The following is a 14,848-nucleotide window of genomic DNA, read 5'->3' as shown; positions in this document are numbered from 1 at the left end:
ACTTTCACCACAATTCCTCTTTCTTTTCTCAGGTCAGAATTGCGGGGCACCACACGTTGGCTCCCAAATGACTCCTACCTGTTATTTCTTCTAGGACACTTTGTCCAGGTAGGGTTAGGAATGTCTTTGCATTGGAAGCGGATGAACAAGGGCTGATAATTGGTTATCAGCAGCTCCCGAGCTGAGTCTCTGGAGGTTGCCTGGAGTTCCTTTGCCAACAGGGTCCATGGAGAGGGATAATTTGAAGTCATTCTTGCCTGACTGTTAAGTTGGAACAAGAAGTCTATGCAAACCAAACTTGGGTTGGACATCGTATCTGCATTAAGTCAAGATGTTGTTGAGAGTAGACTTTGGAGAGTGGCGCGAATTCGACGAGACAATTGGCAGACTTGTAAGGGCTGGTGGCTGAGCGTTAGAACTGTCGCCTGCCACATGTGAATCACGAAATCAGAAGGTAGTGACTTGTAGCCTCACGCAAGCGATGTGCTTTGATGCGCAGTACGTGGCAGAGTTTGTGCATCCATTTTAAGCGTCTGGAGAGGAGAGTTTGGACAGTAGCGCGAATTCAGCGGGACAATTGGCGGACATGCAAGGGTTGTTAGCTCAGCGGTAGAATTGTCGCCTGCCATGCGCAAGTCTCGAAAACTGGCGGTGTTGAGCTCTATCCTCACGGGAGGCATGTTTTGATGCGCAGTTCGGCCACACATTTTTTGGATGTCCTGTCACACCCTTCACCTCCAAGACGGCAGCTCATCCTGGGCTTGAAGAACTGGCAACTCTGCTTCATTTGTTGACGGCTTCAAGGAATGGTCCGTTTTGGGGGGAGATGGTGCCTTGAGGCTCTCTTGATACACAGTACGTGGCAAAGGCAACCCATCCATTGTCTACCGCTTGTCCCTTTCGGGTAAGGCGGAGGTGGGGCAAAACACAGTTTCCCTGACCGGGAATCGAACCCGGGCCGCGGCGGTGAGAGCTCCGAATCCTGACCACTAGACCATCAGGGAACTGCCACAGAGGTGTCTTGATGAGTGACGCGTGGGTGTATCGGGCTACATTTTCCGCTGCGCCTCGAGAGGAGCGCTTGGGCAATGGCGCGAATTCGTTGAGAAAACTGCCACGTGTGTGAGCATTGGTGGTTCAGTGGTAGAATTCTCGCCTGCCACGCGGGAGACCCGGGTTCGATTCCCGGCCAATGCACGGTTCCTTTATGCGTGGGGTCTTGGGGGGCATTAAGTTTGTTCTCGGTCACGGCCAGACGGCATCAAGATTTGGAACAAGAAGCCTGTGCAAACCAAACTTGGGTTGGACATCGTATCTGCATTAAGTCAAGATGTTGTTGAGAGGAGACTTTGGACAGTGGCGCGAATTCGGCGGGACAATTGGCAGACTTAGAATTGTCGCCTGCCAGCGCCAGTGGGTGACTGAATATATGTTTACAGACATTGCTGGTAAACCCGTGTGTCTTATTAGTGGAGCTAATGTGGCTGTAATTAAGGAATTTAACTTAAGACGGCACTACGAGACAAAAGAAGAATGGTCCGTTTTGGGGGAAGATGGTGTCTTGAGCCTCGCTTGATACACAGTACGTGGCAAAGGCAACCCATCCATTGTCTACCGCTTGTCCCTTTCAGGTAAGCCGGAGCTGGGTCAAAACACCGTTTTTAGGATCTCCTGTGGCACTCTTCACCTCCAAAACCCGTTCAGGGCTTAAATACCTGGGGACTCACCTTTGTTTGTCCAAGCTGAATTTCATTTCTGTGCAGCTTCGAGAAATCGTCCATTTTCAGGTTCCCTGTCAGCCTCGTTGGCGCAGTAGGCAGCGCGTCAGTCTCATAATCTGAAGGTCGTGAGTTCGAGCCTCACACGAGGCAGGTGTTTTGGTACAGAGTTGGTCCATCCATTTTGTACCTCTTCTACCCATTTCGAGGACGCTGGAGCCTTAGAACCACTCCTTTGTAGTGGATTTTCAGCCTCCTCCGATGCGAGATCTAGAACAGGGATCAATCCAAATCATTCTGCCATTGACCGTGGAAAGCCTTCCCATCTGTTTGATTTCAAGACTCACACGTGGCAGGCGATCCTCCCCTATGGATGTGTGCCGGCCCTCTGAAACCACTTCATCCAACTTTCACCACAATTCCTCTTTCTTTTCTCAGGTCAGAATTGCGGGGCACCACACGTTGGCTCCCAAATGACTCCTACCTGTTATTTCTTCTAGGACACTTTGTCCAGGTAGGGTTAGGAATGTCTTTGCATTGGAAGCGGATGAACAAGGGCTGATAATTGGTTATCAGCAGCTCCCGAGCTGAGTCTCTGGAGGTTGCCTGGAGTTCCTTTGCCAACAGGGTCCATGGAGAGGGATAATTTGAAGTCATTCTTGCCTGACTGTTAAGTTGGAACAAGAAGTCTATGCAAACCAAACTTGGGTTGGACATCGTATCTGCATTAAGTCAAGATGTTGTTGAGAGTAGACTTTGGAGAGTGGCGCGAATTCGACGAGACAATTGGCAGACTTGTAAGGGCTGGTGGCTGAGCGTTAGAACTGTCGCCTGCCACATGTGAATCACGAAATCAGAAGGTAGTGACTTGTAGCCTCACGCAAGCGATGTGCTTTGATGCGCAGTACGTGGCAGAGTTTGTGCATCCATTTTAAGCGTCTGGAGAGGAGAGTTTGGACAGTAGCGCGAATTCAGCGGGACAATTGGCGGACATGCAAGGGTTGTTAGCTCAGCGGTAGAATTGTCGCCTGCCATGCGCAAGTCTCGAAAACTGGCGGTGTTGAGCTCTATCCTCACGGGAGGCATGTTTTGATGCGCAGTTCGGCCACACATTTTTTGGATGTCCTGTCACACCCTTCACCTCCAAGACGGCAGCTCATCCTGGGCTTGAAGAACTGGCAACTCTGCTTCATTTGTTGACGGCTTCAAGGAATGGTCCGTTTTGGGGGGAGATGGTGCCTTGAGGCTCTCTTGATACACAGTACGTGGCAAAGGCAACCCATCCATTGTCTACCGCTTGTCCCTTTCGGGTAAGGCGGAGGTGGGGCAAAACACAGTTTCCCTGACCGGGAATCGAACCCGGGCCGCGGCGGTGAGAGCGCCGAATCCTGACCACTAGACCATCAGGGAGCTGCCACAGAGGTGTCTTGATGAGTGACGCGTGGGTGTATCGGGCTACATTTTCCGCTGCGCCTCGAGAGGAGCGCTTGGGCAATGGCGCGAATTCGTTGAGAAAACTGCCACGTGTGTGAGCATTGGTGGTTCAGTGGTAGAATTCTCGCCTGCCACGCGGGAGACCCGGGTTCGATTCCCGGCCAATGCACGGTTCCTTTATGCGTGGGGTCTTGGGGGGCATTAAGTTTGTTCTCGGTCACGGCCAGACGGCATCAAGATTTGGAACAAGAAGCCTGTGCAAACCAAACTTGGGTTGGACATCGTATCTGCATTAAGTCAAGATGTTGTTGAGAGGAGACTTTGGACAGTGGCGCGAATTCGGCGGGACAATTGGCAGACTTAGAATTGTCGCCTGCCAGCGCCAGTGGGTGACTGAATATATGTTTACAGACATTGCTGGTAAACCCGTGTGTCTTATTAGTGGAGCTAATGTGGCTGTAATTAAGGAATTTAACTTAAGACGGCACTACGAGACAAAAGAAGAATGGTCCGTTTTGGGGGAAGATGGTGTCTTGAGCCTCGCTTGATACACAGTACGTGGCAAAGGCAACCCATCCATTGTCTACCGCTTGTCCCTTTCAGGTAAGCCGGAGCTGGGTCAAAACACCGTTTTTAGGATCTCCTGTGGCACTCTTCACCTCCAAAACCCGTTCAGGGCTTAAATACCTGGGGACTCACCTTTGTTTGTCCAAGCTGAATTTCATTTCTGTGCAGCTTCGAGAAATCGTCCATTTTCAGGTTCCCTGTCAGCCTCGTTGGCGCAGTAGGCAGCGCGTCAGTCTCATAATCTGAAGGTCGTGAGTTCGAGCCTCACACGAGGCAGGTGTTTTGGTACAGAGTTGGTCCATCCATTTTGTACCTCTTCTACCCATTTCGAGGACGCTGGAGCCTTAGAACCACTCCTTTGTAGTGGATTTTCAGCCTCCTCCGATGCGAGATCTAGAACAGGGATCAATCCAAATCATTCTGCCATTGACCGTGGAAAGCCTTCCCATCTGTTTGATTTCAAGACTCACACATGGCAGACGATCCTCCCCTATGGATGTGTGCCGGCCCTCTGAAACCACTTCATCCAACTTTCACCACAATTCCTCTTTCTTTTCTCAGGTCAGAATTGCGGGGCACCACACGTTGGCTCCCAAATGACTCCTACCTGTTATTTCTTCTAGGACACTTTGTCCAGGTAGGGTTAGGAATGTCTTTGCATTGGAAGCGGATGAACAAGGGCTGATAATTGGTTATCAGCAGCTCCCGAGCTGAGTCTCTGGAGGTTGCCTGGAGTTCCTTTGCCAACAGGGTCCATGGAGAGGGATAATTTGAAGTCATTCTTGCCTGACTGTTAAGTTGGAACAAGAAGTCTATGCAAACCAAACTTGGGTTGGACATCGTATCTGCATTAAGTCAAGATGTTGTTGAGAGTAGACTTTGGAGAGTGGCGCGAATTCGACGAGACAATTGGCAGACTTGTAAGGGCTGGTGGCTGAGCGTTAGAACTGTCGCCTGCCACATGTGAATCACGAAATCAGAAGGTAGTGACTTGTAGCCTCACGCAAGCGATGTGCTTTGATGCGCAGTACGTGGCAGAGTTTGTGCATCCATTTTAAGCGTCTGGAGAGGAGAGTTTGGACAGTAGCGCGAATTCAGCGGGACAATTGGCGGACATGCAAGGGTTGTTAGCTCAGCGGTAGAATTGTCGCCTGCCATGCGCAAGTCTCGAAAACTGGCGGTGTTGAGCTCTATCCTCACGGGAGGCATGTTTTGATGCGCAGTTCGGCCACACATTTTTTGGATGTCCTGTCACACCCTTCACCTCCAAGACGGCAGCTCATCCTGGGCTTGAAGAACTGGCAACTCTGCTTCATTTGTTGACGGCTTCAAGGAATGGTCCGTTTTGGGGGGAGATGGTGCCTTGAGGCTCTCTTGATACACAGTACGTGGCAAAGGCAACCCATCCATTGTCTACCGCTTGTCCCTTTCGGGTAAGGCGGAGGTGGGGCAAAACACAGTTTCCCTGACCGGGAATCGAACCCGGGCCGCGGCGGTGAGAGCGCCGAATCCTGACCACTAGACCATCAGGGAGCTGCCACAGAGGTGTCTTGATGAGTGACGCGTGGGTGTATCGGGCTACATTTTCCGCTGCGCCTCGAGAGGAGCGCTTGGGCAATGGCGCGAATTCGTTGAGAAAACTGCCACGTGTGTGAGCATTGGTGGTTCAGTGGTAGAATTCTCGCCTGCCACGCGGGAGACCCGGGTTCGATTCCCGGCCAATGCACGGTTCCTTTATGCGTGGGGTCTTGGGGGGCATTAAGTTTGTTCTCGGTCACGGCCAGACGGCATCAAGATTTGGAACAAGAAGCCTGTGCAAACCAAACTTGGGTTGGACATCGTATCTGCATTAAGTCAAGATGTTGTTGAGAGGAGACTTTGGACAGTGGCGCGAATTCGGCGGGACAATTGGCAGACTTAGAATTGTCGCCTGCCAGCGCCCGTGTGTCTTATTAGTGGAGCTAATGTGGCTGTAATTAAGGAATTTAACTTAAGACGGCACTACGAGACAAAAGAAGAATGGTCCGTTTTGGGGGAAGATGGTGTCTTGAGCCTCGCTTGATACACAGTACGTGGCAAAGGCAACCCATCCATTGTCTACCGCTTGTCCCTTTCAGGTAAGCCGGAGCTGGGTCAAAACACCGTTTTTAGGATCTCCTGTGGCACTCTTCACCTCCAAAACCCGTTCAGGGCTTAAATACCTGGGGACTCACCTTTGTTTGTCCAAGCTGAATTTCATTTCTGTGCAGCTTCGAGAAATCGTCCATTTTCAGGTTCCCTGTCAGCCTCGTTGGCGCAGTAGGCAGCGCGTCAGTCTCATAATCTGAAGGTCGTGAGTTCGAGCCTCACACGAGGCAGGTGTTTTGGTACAGAGTTGGTCCATCCATTTTGTACCTCTTCTACCCATTTCGAGGACGCTGGAGCCTTAGAACCACTCCTTTGTAGTGGATTTTCAGCCTCCTCCGATGCGAGATCTAGAACAGGGATCAATCCAAATCATTCTGCCATTGACCGTGGAAAGCCTTCCCATCTGTTTGATTTCAAGACTCACACGTGGCAGGCGATCCTCCCCTATGGATGTGTGCCGGCCCTCTGAAACCACTTCATCCAACTTTCACCACAATTCCTCTTTCTTTTCTCAGGTCAGAATTGCGGGGCACCACACGTTGGCTCCCAAATGACTCCTACCTGTTATTTCTTCTAGGACACTTTGTCCAGGTAGGGTTAGGAATGTCTTTGCATTGGAAGCGGATGAACAAAGGCTGATAATTGGTTATCAGCAGCTCCCGAGCTGAGTCTCTGGAGGTTGCCTGGAGTTCCTTTGCCAACAGGGTCCATGGAGAGGGATAATTTGAAGTCATTCTTGCCTGACTGTTAAGTTGGAACAAGAAGTCTATGCAAACCAAACTTGGGTTGGACATCGTATCTGCATTAAGTCAAGATGTTGTTGAGAGTAGACTTTGGAGAGTGGCGCGAATTCGGCGGGACAATTGGCAGACTTGTAAGGGCTGGTGGCTGAGCGTTAGAACTGTCGCCTGCCACATGTGAATCACGAAATCAGAAGGTAGTGACTTGTAGCCTCACGCAAGCGATGTGCTTTGATGCGCAGTACGTGGCAGAGTTTGTGCATCCATTTTAAGCGTCTGGAGAGGAGAGTTTGGACAGTAGCGCGAATTCAGCGGGACAATTGGCGGACATGCAAGGGTTGTTAGCTCAGCGGTAGAATTGTCGCCTGCCATGCGCAAGTCTCGAAAACTGGCGGTGTTGAGCTCTATCCTCACGGGAGGCATGTTTTGATGCGCAGTTCGGCCACACATTTTTTGGATGTCCTGTCACACCCTTCACCTCCAAGACGGCAGCTCATCCTGGGCTTGAAGAACTGGCAACTCTGCTTCATTTGTTGACGGCTTCAAGGAATGGTCCGTTTTGGGGGGAGATGGTGCCTTGAGGCTCTCTTGATACACAGTACGTGGCAAAGGCAACCCATCCATTGTCTACCGCTTGTCCCTTTCGGGTAAGGCGGAGGTGGGGCAAAACACAGTTTCCCTGACCGGGAATCGAACCCGGGCCGCGGCGGTGAGAGCGCCGAATCCTGACCACTAGACCATCAGGGAGCTGCCACAGAGGTGTCTTGATGAGTGACGCGTGGGTGTATCGGGCTACATTTTCCGCTGCGCCTCGAGAGGAGCGCTTGGGCAATGGCGCGAATTCGTTGAGAAAACTGCCACGTGTGTGAGCATTGGTGGTTCAGTGGTAGAATTCTCGCCTGCCACGCGGGAGACCCGGGTTTGATTCCCGGCCAATGCACGGTTCCTTTATGCGTGGGGTCTTGGGGGGCATTAAGTTTGTTCTCGGTCACGGCCAGACGGCATCAAGATTTGGAACAAGAAGCCTGTGCAAACCAAACTTGGGTTGGACATCGTATCTGCATTAAGTCAAGATGTTGTTGAGAGGAGACTTTGGACAGTGGCGCGAATTCGGCGGGACAATTGGCAGACTTAGAATTGTCGCCTGCCAGCGCCCGTGTGTCTTATTAGTGGAGCTAATGTGGCTGTAATTAAGGAATTTAACTTAAGACGGCACTACGAGACAAAAGAAGAATGGTCCGTTTTGGGGGAAGATGGTGTCTTGAGCCTCGCTTGATACACAGTACGTGGCAAAGGCAACCCATCCATTGTCTACCGCTTGTCCCTTTCAGGTAAGCCGGAGCTGGGTCAAAACACCGTTTTTAGGATCTCCTGTGGCACTCTTCACCTCCAAAACCCGTTCAGGGCTTAAATACCTGGGGACTCACCTTTGTTTGTCCAAGCTGAATTTCATTTCTGTGCAGCTTCGAGAAATCGTCCATTTTCAGGTTCCCTGTCAGCCTCGTTGGCGCAGTAGGCAGCGCGTCAGTCTCATAATCTGAAGGTCGTGAGTTCGAGCCTCACACGAGGCAGGTGTTTTGGTACAGAGTTGGTCCATCCATTTTGTACCTCTTCTACCCATTTCGAGGACGCTGGAGCCTTAGAACCACTCCTTTGTAGTGGATTTTCAGCCTCCTCCGATGCGAGATCTAGAACAGGGATCAATCCAAATCATTCTGCCATTGACCGTGGAAAGCCTTCCCATCTGTTTGATTTCAAGACTCACACGTGGCAGGCGATCCTCCCCTATGGATGTGTGCCGGCCCTCTGAAACCACTTCATCCAACTTTCACCACAATTCCTCTTTCTTTTCTCAGGTCAGAATTGCGGGGCACCACACGTTGGCTCCCAAATGACTCCTACCTGTTATTTCTTCTAGGACACTTTGTCCAGGTAGGGTTAGGAATGTCTTTGCATTGGAAGCGGATGAACAAAGGCTGATAATTGGTTATCAGCAGCTCCCGAGCTGAGTCTCTGGAGGTTGCCTGGAGTTCCTTTGCCAACAGGGTCCATGGAGAGGGATAATTTGAAGTCATTCTTGCCTGACTGTTAAGTTGGAACAAGAAGTCTATGCAAACCAAACTTGGGTTGGACATCGTATCTGCATTAAGTCAAGATGTTGTTGAGAGTAGACTTTGGAGAGTGGCGCGAATTCGGCGGGACAATTGGCAGACTTGTAAGGGCTGGTGGCTGAGCGTTAGAACTGTCGCCTGCCACATGTGAATCACGAAATCAGAAGGTAGTGACTTGTAGCCTCACGCAAGCGATGTGCTTTGATGCGCAGTACGTGGCAGAGTTTGTGCATCCATTTTAAGCGTCTGGAGAGGAGAGTTTGGACAGTAGCGCGAATTCAGCGGGACAATTGGCGGACATGCAAGGGTTGTTAGCTCAGCGGTAGAATTGTCGCCTGCCATGCGCAAGTCTCGAAAACTGGCGGTGTTGAGCTCTATCCTCACGGGAGGCATGTTTTGATGGGCAGTTCGGCCACACATTTTTTGGATGTCCTGTCACACCCTTCACCTCCAAGACGGCAGCTGATCCTGGGCTAGAAGAACTGGCAACTCTGCTTCATTTGTTGACGGCTTCAAGGAATGGTCCGTTTTGGGGGGAGATGGTGCCTTGAGGCTCTCTTGATACACAGTACGTGGCAAAGGCAACCCATCCATTGTCTACCGCTTGTCCCTTTCGGGTAAGGCGGAGGTGGGGCAAAACACAGTTTCCCTGACCGGGAATCGAACCCGGGCCGCGGCGGTGAGAGCGCCGAATCCTGACCACTAGACCATCAGGGAGCTGCCACAGAGGTGTCTTGATGAGTGACGCGTGGGTGTATCGGGCTACATTTTCCGCTGCGCCTCGAGAGGAGCGCTTGGGCAATGGCGCGAATTCGTTGAGAAAACTGCCACGTGTGTGAGCATTGGTGGTTCAGTGGTAGAATTCTCGCCTGCCACGCGGGAGACCCGGGTTCGATTCCCGGCCAATGCACGGTTCCTTTATGCGTGGGGTCTTGGGGGGCATTAAGTTTGTTCTCGGTCACGGCCAGACGGCATCAAGATTTGGAACAAGAAGCCTGTGCAAACCAAACTTGGGTTGGACATCGTATCTGCATTAAGTCAAGATGTTGTTGAGAGGAGACTTTGGACAGTGGCGCGAATTCGGCGGGACAATTGGCAGACTTAGAATTGTCGCCTGCCAGCGCCCGTGTGTCTTATTAGTGGAGCTAATGTGGCTGTAATTAAGGAATTTAACTTAAGACGGCACTACGAGACAAAAGAAGAATGGTCCGTTTTGGGGGAAGATGGTGTCTTGAGCCTCGCTTGATACACAGTACGTGGCAAAGGCAACCCATCCATTGTCTACCGCTTGTCCCTTTCAGGTAAGCCGGAGCTGGGTCAAAACACCGTTTTTAGGATCTCCTGTGGCACTCTTCACCTCCAAAACCCGTTCAGGGCTTAAATACCTGGGGACTCACCTTTGTTTGTCCAAGCTGAATTTCATTTCTGTGCAGCTTCGAGAAATCGTCCATTTTCAGTTTCCCTGTCAGCCTCGTTGGCGCAGTAGGCAGCGCGTCAGTCTCATAATCTGAAGGTCGTGAGTTCGAGCCTCACACGAGGCAGGTGTTTTGGTACAGAGTTGGTCCATCCATTTTGTACCTCTTCTACCCATTTCGAGGACGCTGGAGCCTTAGAACCACTCCTTTGTAGTGGATTTTCAGCCTCCTCCGATGCGAGATCTAGAACAGGGATCAATCCAAATCATTCTGCCATTGACCGTGGAAAGCCTTCCCATCTGTTTGATTTCAAGACTCACACGTGGCAGGCGATCCTCCCCTATGGATGTGTGCCGGCCCTCTGAAACCACTTCATCCAACTTTCACCACAATTCCTCTTTCTTTTCTCAGGTCAGAATTGCGGGACACCACACGTTGGCTCCCAAATGACTCCTACCTGTTATTTCTTCTAGGACACTTTGTCCAGGTAGGGTTAGGAATGTCTTTGCATTGGAAGCGGATGAACAAGGGCTGATAATTGGTTATCAGCAGCTCCCGAGCTGAGTCTCTGGAGGTTGCCTGGAGTTCCTTTGCCAACAGGGTCCATGGAGAGGGATAATTTGAAGTCATTCTTGCCTGACTGTTAAGTTGGAACAAGAAGTCTATGCAAACCAAACTTGGGTTGGACATCGTATCTGCATTAAGTCAAGATGTTGTTGAGAGTAGACTTTGGAGAGTGGCGCGAATTCGGCGGGACAATTGGCAGACTTGTAAGGGCTGGTGGCTGAGCGTTAGAACTGTCGCCTGCCACATGTGAATCACGAAATCAGAAGGTAGTGACTTGTAGCCTCACGCAAGCGATGTGCTTTGATGCGCAGTACGTGGCAGAGTTTGTGCATCCATTTTAAGCGTCTGGAGAGGAGAGTTTGGACAGTAGCGCGAATTCAGCGGGACAATTGGCGGACATGCAAGGGTTGTTAGCTCAGCGGTAGAATTGTCGCCTGCCATGCGCAAGTCTCGAAAACTGGCGGTGTTGAGCTCTATCCTCACGGGAGGCATGTTTTGATGCGCAGTTCGGCCACACATTTTTTGGATGTCCTGTCACACCCTTCACCTCCAAGACGGCAGCTCATCCTGGGCTTGAAGAACTGGCAACTCTGCTTCATTTGTTGACGGCTTCAAGGAATGGTCCGTTTTGGGGGGAGATGGTGCCTTGAGGCTCTCTTGATACACAGTACGTGGCAAAGGCAACCCATCCATTGTCTACCGCTTGTCCCTTTCGGGTAAGGCGGAGGTGGGGCAAAACACAGTTTCCCTGACCGGGAATCGAACCCGGGCCGCGGCGGTGAGAGCGCCGAATCCTGACCACTAGACCATCAGGGAGCTGCCACAGAGGTGTCTTGATGAGTGACGCGTGGGTGTATCGGGCTACATTTTCCGCTGCGCCTCGAGAGGAGCGCTTGGGCAATGGCGCGAATTCGTTGAGAAAACTGCCACGTGTGTGAGCATTGGTGGTTCAGTGGTAGAATTCTCGCCTGCCACGCGGGAGACCCGGGTTCGATTCCCGGCCAATGCACGGTTCCTTTATGCGTGGGGTCTTGGGGGGCATTAAGTTTGTTCTCGGTCACGGCCAGACGGCATCAAGATTTGGAACAAGAAGCCTGTGCAAACCAAACTTGGGTTGGACATCGTATCTGCATTAAGTCAAGATGTTGTTGAGAGGAGACTTTGGACAGTGGCGCGAATTCGGCGGGACAATTAGCAGACTTAGAATTGTCGCCTGCCAGCGCCAGTGGGTGACTGAATATATGTTTACAGACATTGCTGGTAAACCCGTGTGTCTTATTAGTGGAGCTAATGTGGCTGTAATTAAGGAATTTAACTTAAGACGGCACTACGAGACAAAAGAAGAATGGTCCGTTTTGGGGGAAGATGGTGTCTTGAGCCTCGCTTGATACACAGTACGTGGCAAAGGCAACCCATCCATTGTCTACCGCTTGTCCCTTTCAGGTAAGCCGGAGCTGGGTCAAAACACCGTTTTTAGGATCTCCTGTGGCACTCTTCACCTCCAAAACCCGTTCAGGGCTTAAATACCTGGGGACTCACCTTTGTTTGTCCAAGCTGAATTTCATTTCTGTGCAGCTTCGAGAAATCGTCCATTTTCAGTTTCCCTGTCAGCCTCGTTGGCGCAGTAGGCAGCGCGTCAGTCTCATAATCTGAAGGTCGTGAGTTCGAGCCTCACACGAGGCAGGTGTTTTGGTACAGAGTTGGTCCATCCATTTTGTACCTCTTCTACCCATTTCGAGGACGCTGGAGCCTTAGAACCACTCCTTTGTAGTGGATTTTCAGCCTCCTCCGATGCGAGATCTAGAACAGGGATCAATCCAAATCATTCTGCCATTGACCGTGGAAAGCCTTCCCATCTGTTTGATTTCAAGACTCACACGTGGCAGGCGATCCTCCCCTATGGATGTGTGCCGGCCCTCTGAAACCACTTCATCCAACTTTCACCACAATTCCTCTTTCTTTTCTCAGGTCAGAATTGCGGGGCACCACACGTTGGCTCCCAAATGACTCCTACCTGTTATTTCTTCTAGGACACTTTGTCCAGGTAGGGTTAGGAATGTCTTTGCATTGGAAGCGGATGAACAAGGGCTGATAATTGGTTATCAGCAGCTCCCGAGCTGAGTCTCTGGAGGTTGCCTGGAGTTCCTTTGCCAACAGGGTCCATGGAGAGGGATAATTTGAAGTCATTCTTGCCTGACTGTTAAGTTGGAACAAGAAGTCTATGCAAACCAAACTTGGGTTGGACATCGTATCTGCATTAAGTCAAGATGTTGTTGAGAGTAGACTTTGGAAAGTGGCGCGAATTCGACGAGACAATTGGCAGACTTGTAAGGGCTGGTGGCTGAGCGTTAGAACTGTCGCCTGCCACATGTGAATCACGAAATCAGAAGGTAGTGACTTGTAGCCTCACGCAAGCGATGTGCTTTGATGCGCAGTACGTGGCAGAGTTTGTGCATCCATTTTAAGCGTCTGGAGAGGAGAGTTTGGACAGTAGCGCGAATTCAGCGGGACAATTGGCGGACATGCAAGGGTTGTTAGCTCAGCGGTAGAATTGTCGCCTGCCATGCGCAAGTCTCGAAAACTGGCGGTGTTGAGCTCTATCCTCACGGGAGGCATGTTTTGATGCGCAGTTCGGCCACACATTTTTTGGATGTCCTGTCACACCCTTCACCTCCAAGACGGCAGCTCATCCTGGGCTTGAAGAACTGGCAACTCTGCTTCATTTGTTGACGGCTTCAAGGAATGGTCCGTTTTGGGGGGAGATGGTGCCTTGAGGCTCTCTTGATACACAGTACGTGGCAAAGGCAACCCATCCATTGTCTACCGCTTGTCCCTTTCGGGTAAGGCGGAGGTGGGGCAAAACACAGTTTCCCTGACCGGGAATCGAACCCGGGCCGCGGCGGTGAGAGCGCCGAATCCTGACCACTAGACCATCAGGGAGCTGCCACAGAGGTGTCTTGATGAGTGACGCGTGGGTGTATCGGGCTACATTTTCCGCTGCGCCTCGAGAGGAGCGCTTGGGCAATGGCGCGAATTCGTTGAGAAAACTGCCACGTGTGTGAGCATTGGTGGTTCAGTGGTAGAATTCTCGCCTGCCACGCGGGAGACCCGGGTTCGATTCCCGGCCAATGCACGGTTCCTTTATGCGTGGGGTCTTGGGGGGCATTAAGTTTGTTCTCGGTCACGGCCAGACGGCATCAAGATTTGGAACAAGAAGCCTGTGCAAACCAAACTTGGGTTGGACATCGTATCTGCATTAAGTCAAGATGTTGTTGAGAGGAGACTTTGGACAGTGGCGGGACAATTGGCAGACTTAGAATTGTCGCCTGCCAGCGCCAGTGGGTGACTGAATATATGTTTACAGACATTGCTGGTAAACCCGTGTGTCTTATTAGTGGAGCTAATGTGGCTGTAATTAAGGAATTTAACTTAAGACGGCACTACGAGACAAAAGAAGAATGGTCCGTTTTGGGGGAAGATGGTGTCTTGAGCCTCGCTTGATACACAGTACGTGGCAAAGGCAACCCATCCATTGTCTACCGCTTGTCCCTTTCAGGTAAGCCGGAGCTGGGTCAAAACACCGTTTTTAGGATCTCCTGTGGCACTCTTCACCTCCAAAACCCGTTCAGGGCTTAAATACCTGGGGACTCACCTTTGTTTGTCCAAGCTGAATTTCATTTCTGTGCAGCTTCGAGAAATCGTCCATTTTCAGTTTCCCTGTCAGCCTCGTTGGCGCAGTAGGCAGCGCGTCAGTCTCATAATCTGAAGGTCGTGAGTTCGAGCCTCACACGAGGCAGGTATTTTGGTACAGAGTTGGTCCATCCATTTTGTACCTCTTCTACCCATTTCGAGGACGCTGGAGCCTTAGAACCACTCCTTTGTAGTGGATTTTCAGCCTCCTCCGATGCGAGATCTAGAACAGGGATCAATCCAAATCATTCTGCCATTGACCGTGGAAAGCCTTCCCATCTGTTTGATTTCAAGACTCACACGTGGCAGGCGATCCTCCCCTATGGATGTGTGCCGGCCCTCTGAAACCACTTCATCCAACTTTCACCACAATTCCTCTTTCTTTTCTCAGGTCAGAATTGCGGGGCACCACACGTTGGCTCCCAAATGACTCCTACCTGTTATTTCTTCTAGGACACTTTGTCCAGGTAGGGTTAGGA

General features: G+C 51.1%; 21 non-coding genes across 21 annotated transcripts; 14 read left to right on the top strand and 7 right to left on the bottom strand.

The window, feature by feature from the left end:
* Positions 1–932: 932 nt before the first annotated feature.
* On the bottom strand, positions 933–1,004 carry trnae-cuc (transfer RNA glutamic acid (anticodon CUC)). The gene has a single exon. It is a non-coding gene; the product is annotated as a tRNA-Glu (tRNA).
* Positions 1,005–1,126: 122 nt separating this feature from the next.
* Positions 1,127–1,197, top strand: trnag-gcc (transfer RNA glycine (anticodon GCC)). Its single transcript has one exon. It is a non-coding gene; the product is annotated as a tRNA-Gly (tRNA).
* A 601-nt stretch (positions 1,198–1,798) lies between these two features.
* On the top strand, positions 1,799–1,871 carry trnam-cau (transfer RNA methionine (anticodon CAU)). The gene has a single exon. It is a non-coding gene; the product is annotated as a tRNA-Met (tRNA).
* A 1,185-nt stretch (positions 1,872–3,056) lies between these two features.
* Positions 3,057–3,128, bottom strand: trnae-cuc (transfer RNA glutamic acid (anticodon CUC)). The gene has a single exon. It is a non-coding gene; the product is annotated as a tRNA-Glu (tRNA).
* Positions 3,129–3,250: 122 nt separating this feature from the next.
* trnag-gcc (transfer RNA glycine (anticodon GCC)) lies at positions 3,251–3,321 on the top strand. Its single transcript has one exon. It is a non-coding gene; the product is annotated as a tRNA-Gly (tRNA).
* A 601-nt stretch (positions 3,322–3,922) lies between these two features.
* Positions 3,923–3,995, top strand: trnam-cau (transfer RNA methionine (anticodon CAU)). The gene has a single exon. It is a non-coding gene; the product is annotated as a tRNA-Met (tRNA).
* Positions 3,996–5,180: 1,185 nt separating this feature from the next.
* trnae-cuc (transfer RNA glutamic acid (anticodon CUC)) lies at positions 5,181–5,252 on the bottom strand. Its single transcript has one exon. It is a non-coding gene; the product is annotated as a tRNA-Glu (tRNA).
* A 122-nt stretch (positions 5,253–5,374) lies between these two features.
* trnag-gcc (transfer RNA glycine (anticodon GCC)) lies at positions 5,375–5,445 on the top strand. The gene has a single exon. It is a non-coding gene; the product is annotated as a tRNA-Gly (tRNA).
* Positions 5,446–6,003: 558 nt separating this feature from the next.
* Positions 6,004–6,076, top strand: trnam-cau (transfer RNA methionine (anticodon CAU)). Its single transcript has one exon. It is a non-coding gene; the product is annotated as a tRNA-Met (tRNA).
* A 1,185-nt stretch (positions 6,077–7,261) lies between these two features.
* trnae-cuc (transfer RNA glutamic acid (anticodon CUC)) lies at positions 7,262–7,333 on the bottom strand. The gene has a single exon. It is a non-coding gene; the product is annotated as a tRNA-Glu (tRNA).
* A 122-nt stretch (positions 7,334–7,455) lies between these two features.
* On the top strand, positions 7,456–7,526 carry trnag-gcc (transfer RNA glycine (anticodon GCC)). Its single transcript has one exon. It is a non-coding gene; the product is annotated as a tRNA-Gly (tRNA).
* Positions 7,527–8,084: 558 nt separating this feature from the next.
* trnam-cau (transfer RNA methionine (anticodon CAU)) lies at positions 8,085–8,157 on the top strand. Its single transcript has one exon. It is a non-coding gene; the product is annotated as a tRNA-Met (tRNA).
* Positions 8,158–9,342: 1,185 nt separating this feature from the next.
* On the bottom strand, positions 9,343–9,414 carry trnae-cuc (transfer RNA glutamic acid (anticodon CUC)). Its single transcript has one exon. It is a non-coding gene; the product is annotated as a tRNA-Glu (tRNA).
* Positions 9,415–9,536: 122 nt separating this feature from the next.
* trnag-gcc (transfer RNA glycine (anticodon GCC)) lies at positions 9,537–9,607 on the top strand. The gene has a single exon. It is a non-coding gene; the product is annotated as a tRNA-Gly (tRNA).
* Positions 9,608–10,165: 558 nt separating this feature from the next.
* Positions 10,166–10,238, top strand: trnam-cau (transfer RNA methionine (anticodon CAU)). The gene has a single exon. It is a non-coding gene; the product is annotated as a tRNA-Met (tRNA).
* A 1,185-nt stretch (positions 10,239–11,423) lies between these two features.
* Positions 11,424–11,495, bottom strand: trnae-cuc (transfer RNA glutamic acid (anticodon CUC)). Its single transcript has one exon. It is a non-coding gene; the product is annotated as a tRNA-Glu (tRNA).
* Positions 11,496–11,617: 122 nt separating this feature from the next.
* Positions 11,618–11,688, top strand: trnag-gcc (transfer RNA glycine (anticodon GCC)). Its single transcript has one exon. It is a non-coding gene; the product is annotated as a tRNA-Gly (tRNA).
* A 601-nt stretch (positions 11,689–12,289) lies between these two features.
* Positions 12,290–12,362, top strand: trnam-cau (transfer RNA methionine (anticodon CAU)). The gene has a single exon. It is a non-coding gene; the product is annotated as a tRNA-Met (tRNA).
* Positions 12,363–13,547: 1,185 nt separating this feature from the next.
* On the bottom strand, positions 13,548–13,619 carry trnae-cuc (transfer RNA glutamic acid (anticodon CUC)). The gene has a single exon. It is a non-coding gene; the product is annotated as a tRNA-Glu (tRNA).
* A 122-nt stretch (positions 13,620–13,741) lies between these two features.
* Positions 13,742–13,812, top strand: trnag-gcc (transfer RNA glycine (anticodon GCC)). Its single transcript has one exon. It is a non-coding gene; the product is annotated as a tRNA-Gly (tRNA).
* Positions 13,813–14,402: 590 nt separating this feature from the next.
* trnam-cau (transfer RNA methionine (anticodon CAU)) lies at positions 14,403–14,475 on the top strand. Its single transcript has one exon. It is a non-coding gene; the product is annotated as a tRNA-Met (tRNA).
* The last annotated feature ends 373 nt before the right edge of the window (positions 14,476–14,848 follow it).

Source organism: Aulonocara sp. 'chitande type north' Nkhata Bay, linkage group LG23 (genome assembly GCF_057382095.1).
Source record: "Aulonocara sp. 'chitande type north' Nkhata Bay isolate Kocher_YH1m ecotype deep benthic linkage group LG23, A_spYH_male_GT1.1, whole genome shotgun sequence".
NCBI classification, from domain to species: domain Eukaryota; kingdom Metazoa; phylum Chordata; class Actinopteri; order Cichliformes; family Cichlidae; genus Aulonocara; species Aulonocara sp. 'chitande type north' Nkhata Bay.
This window is presented reverse-complemented; position numbering and strand designations above follow the sequence as displayed.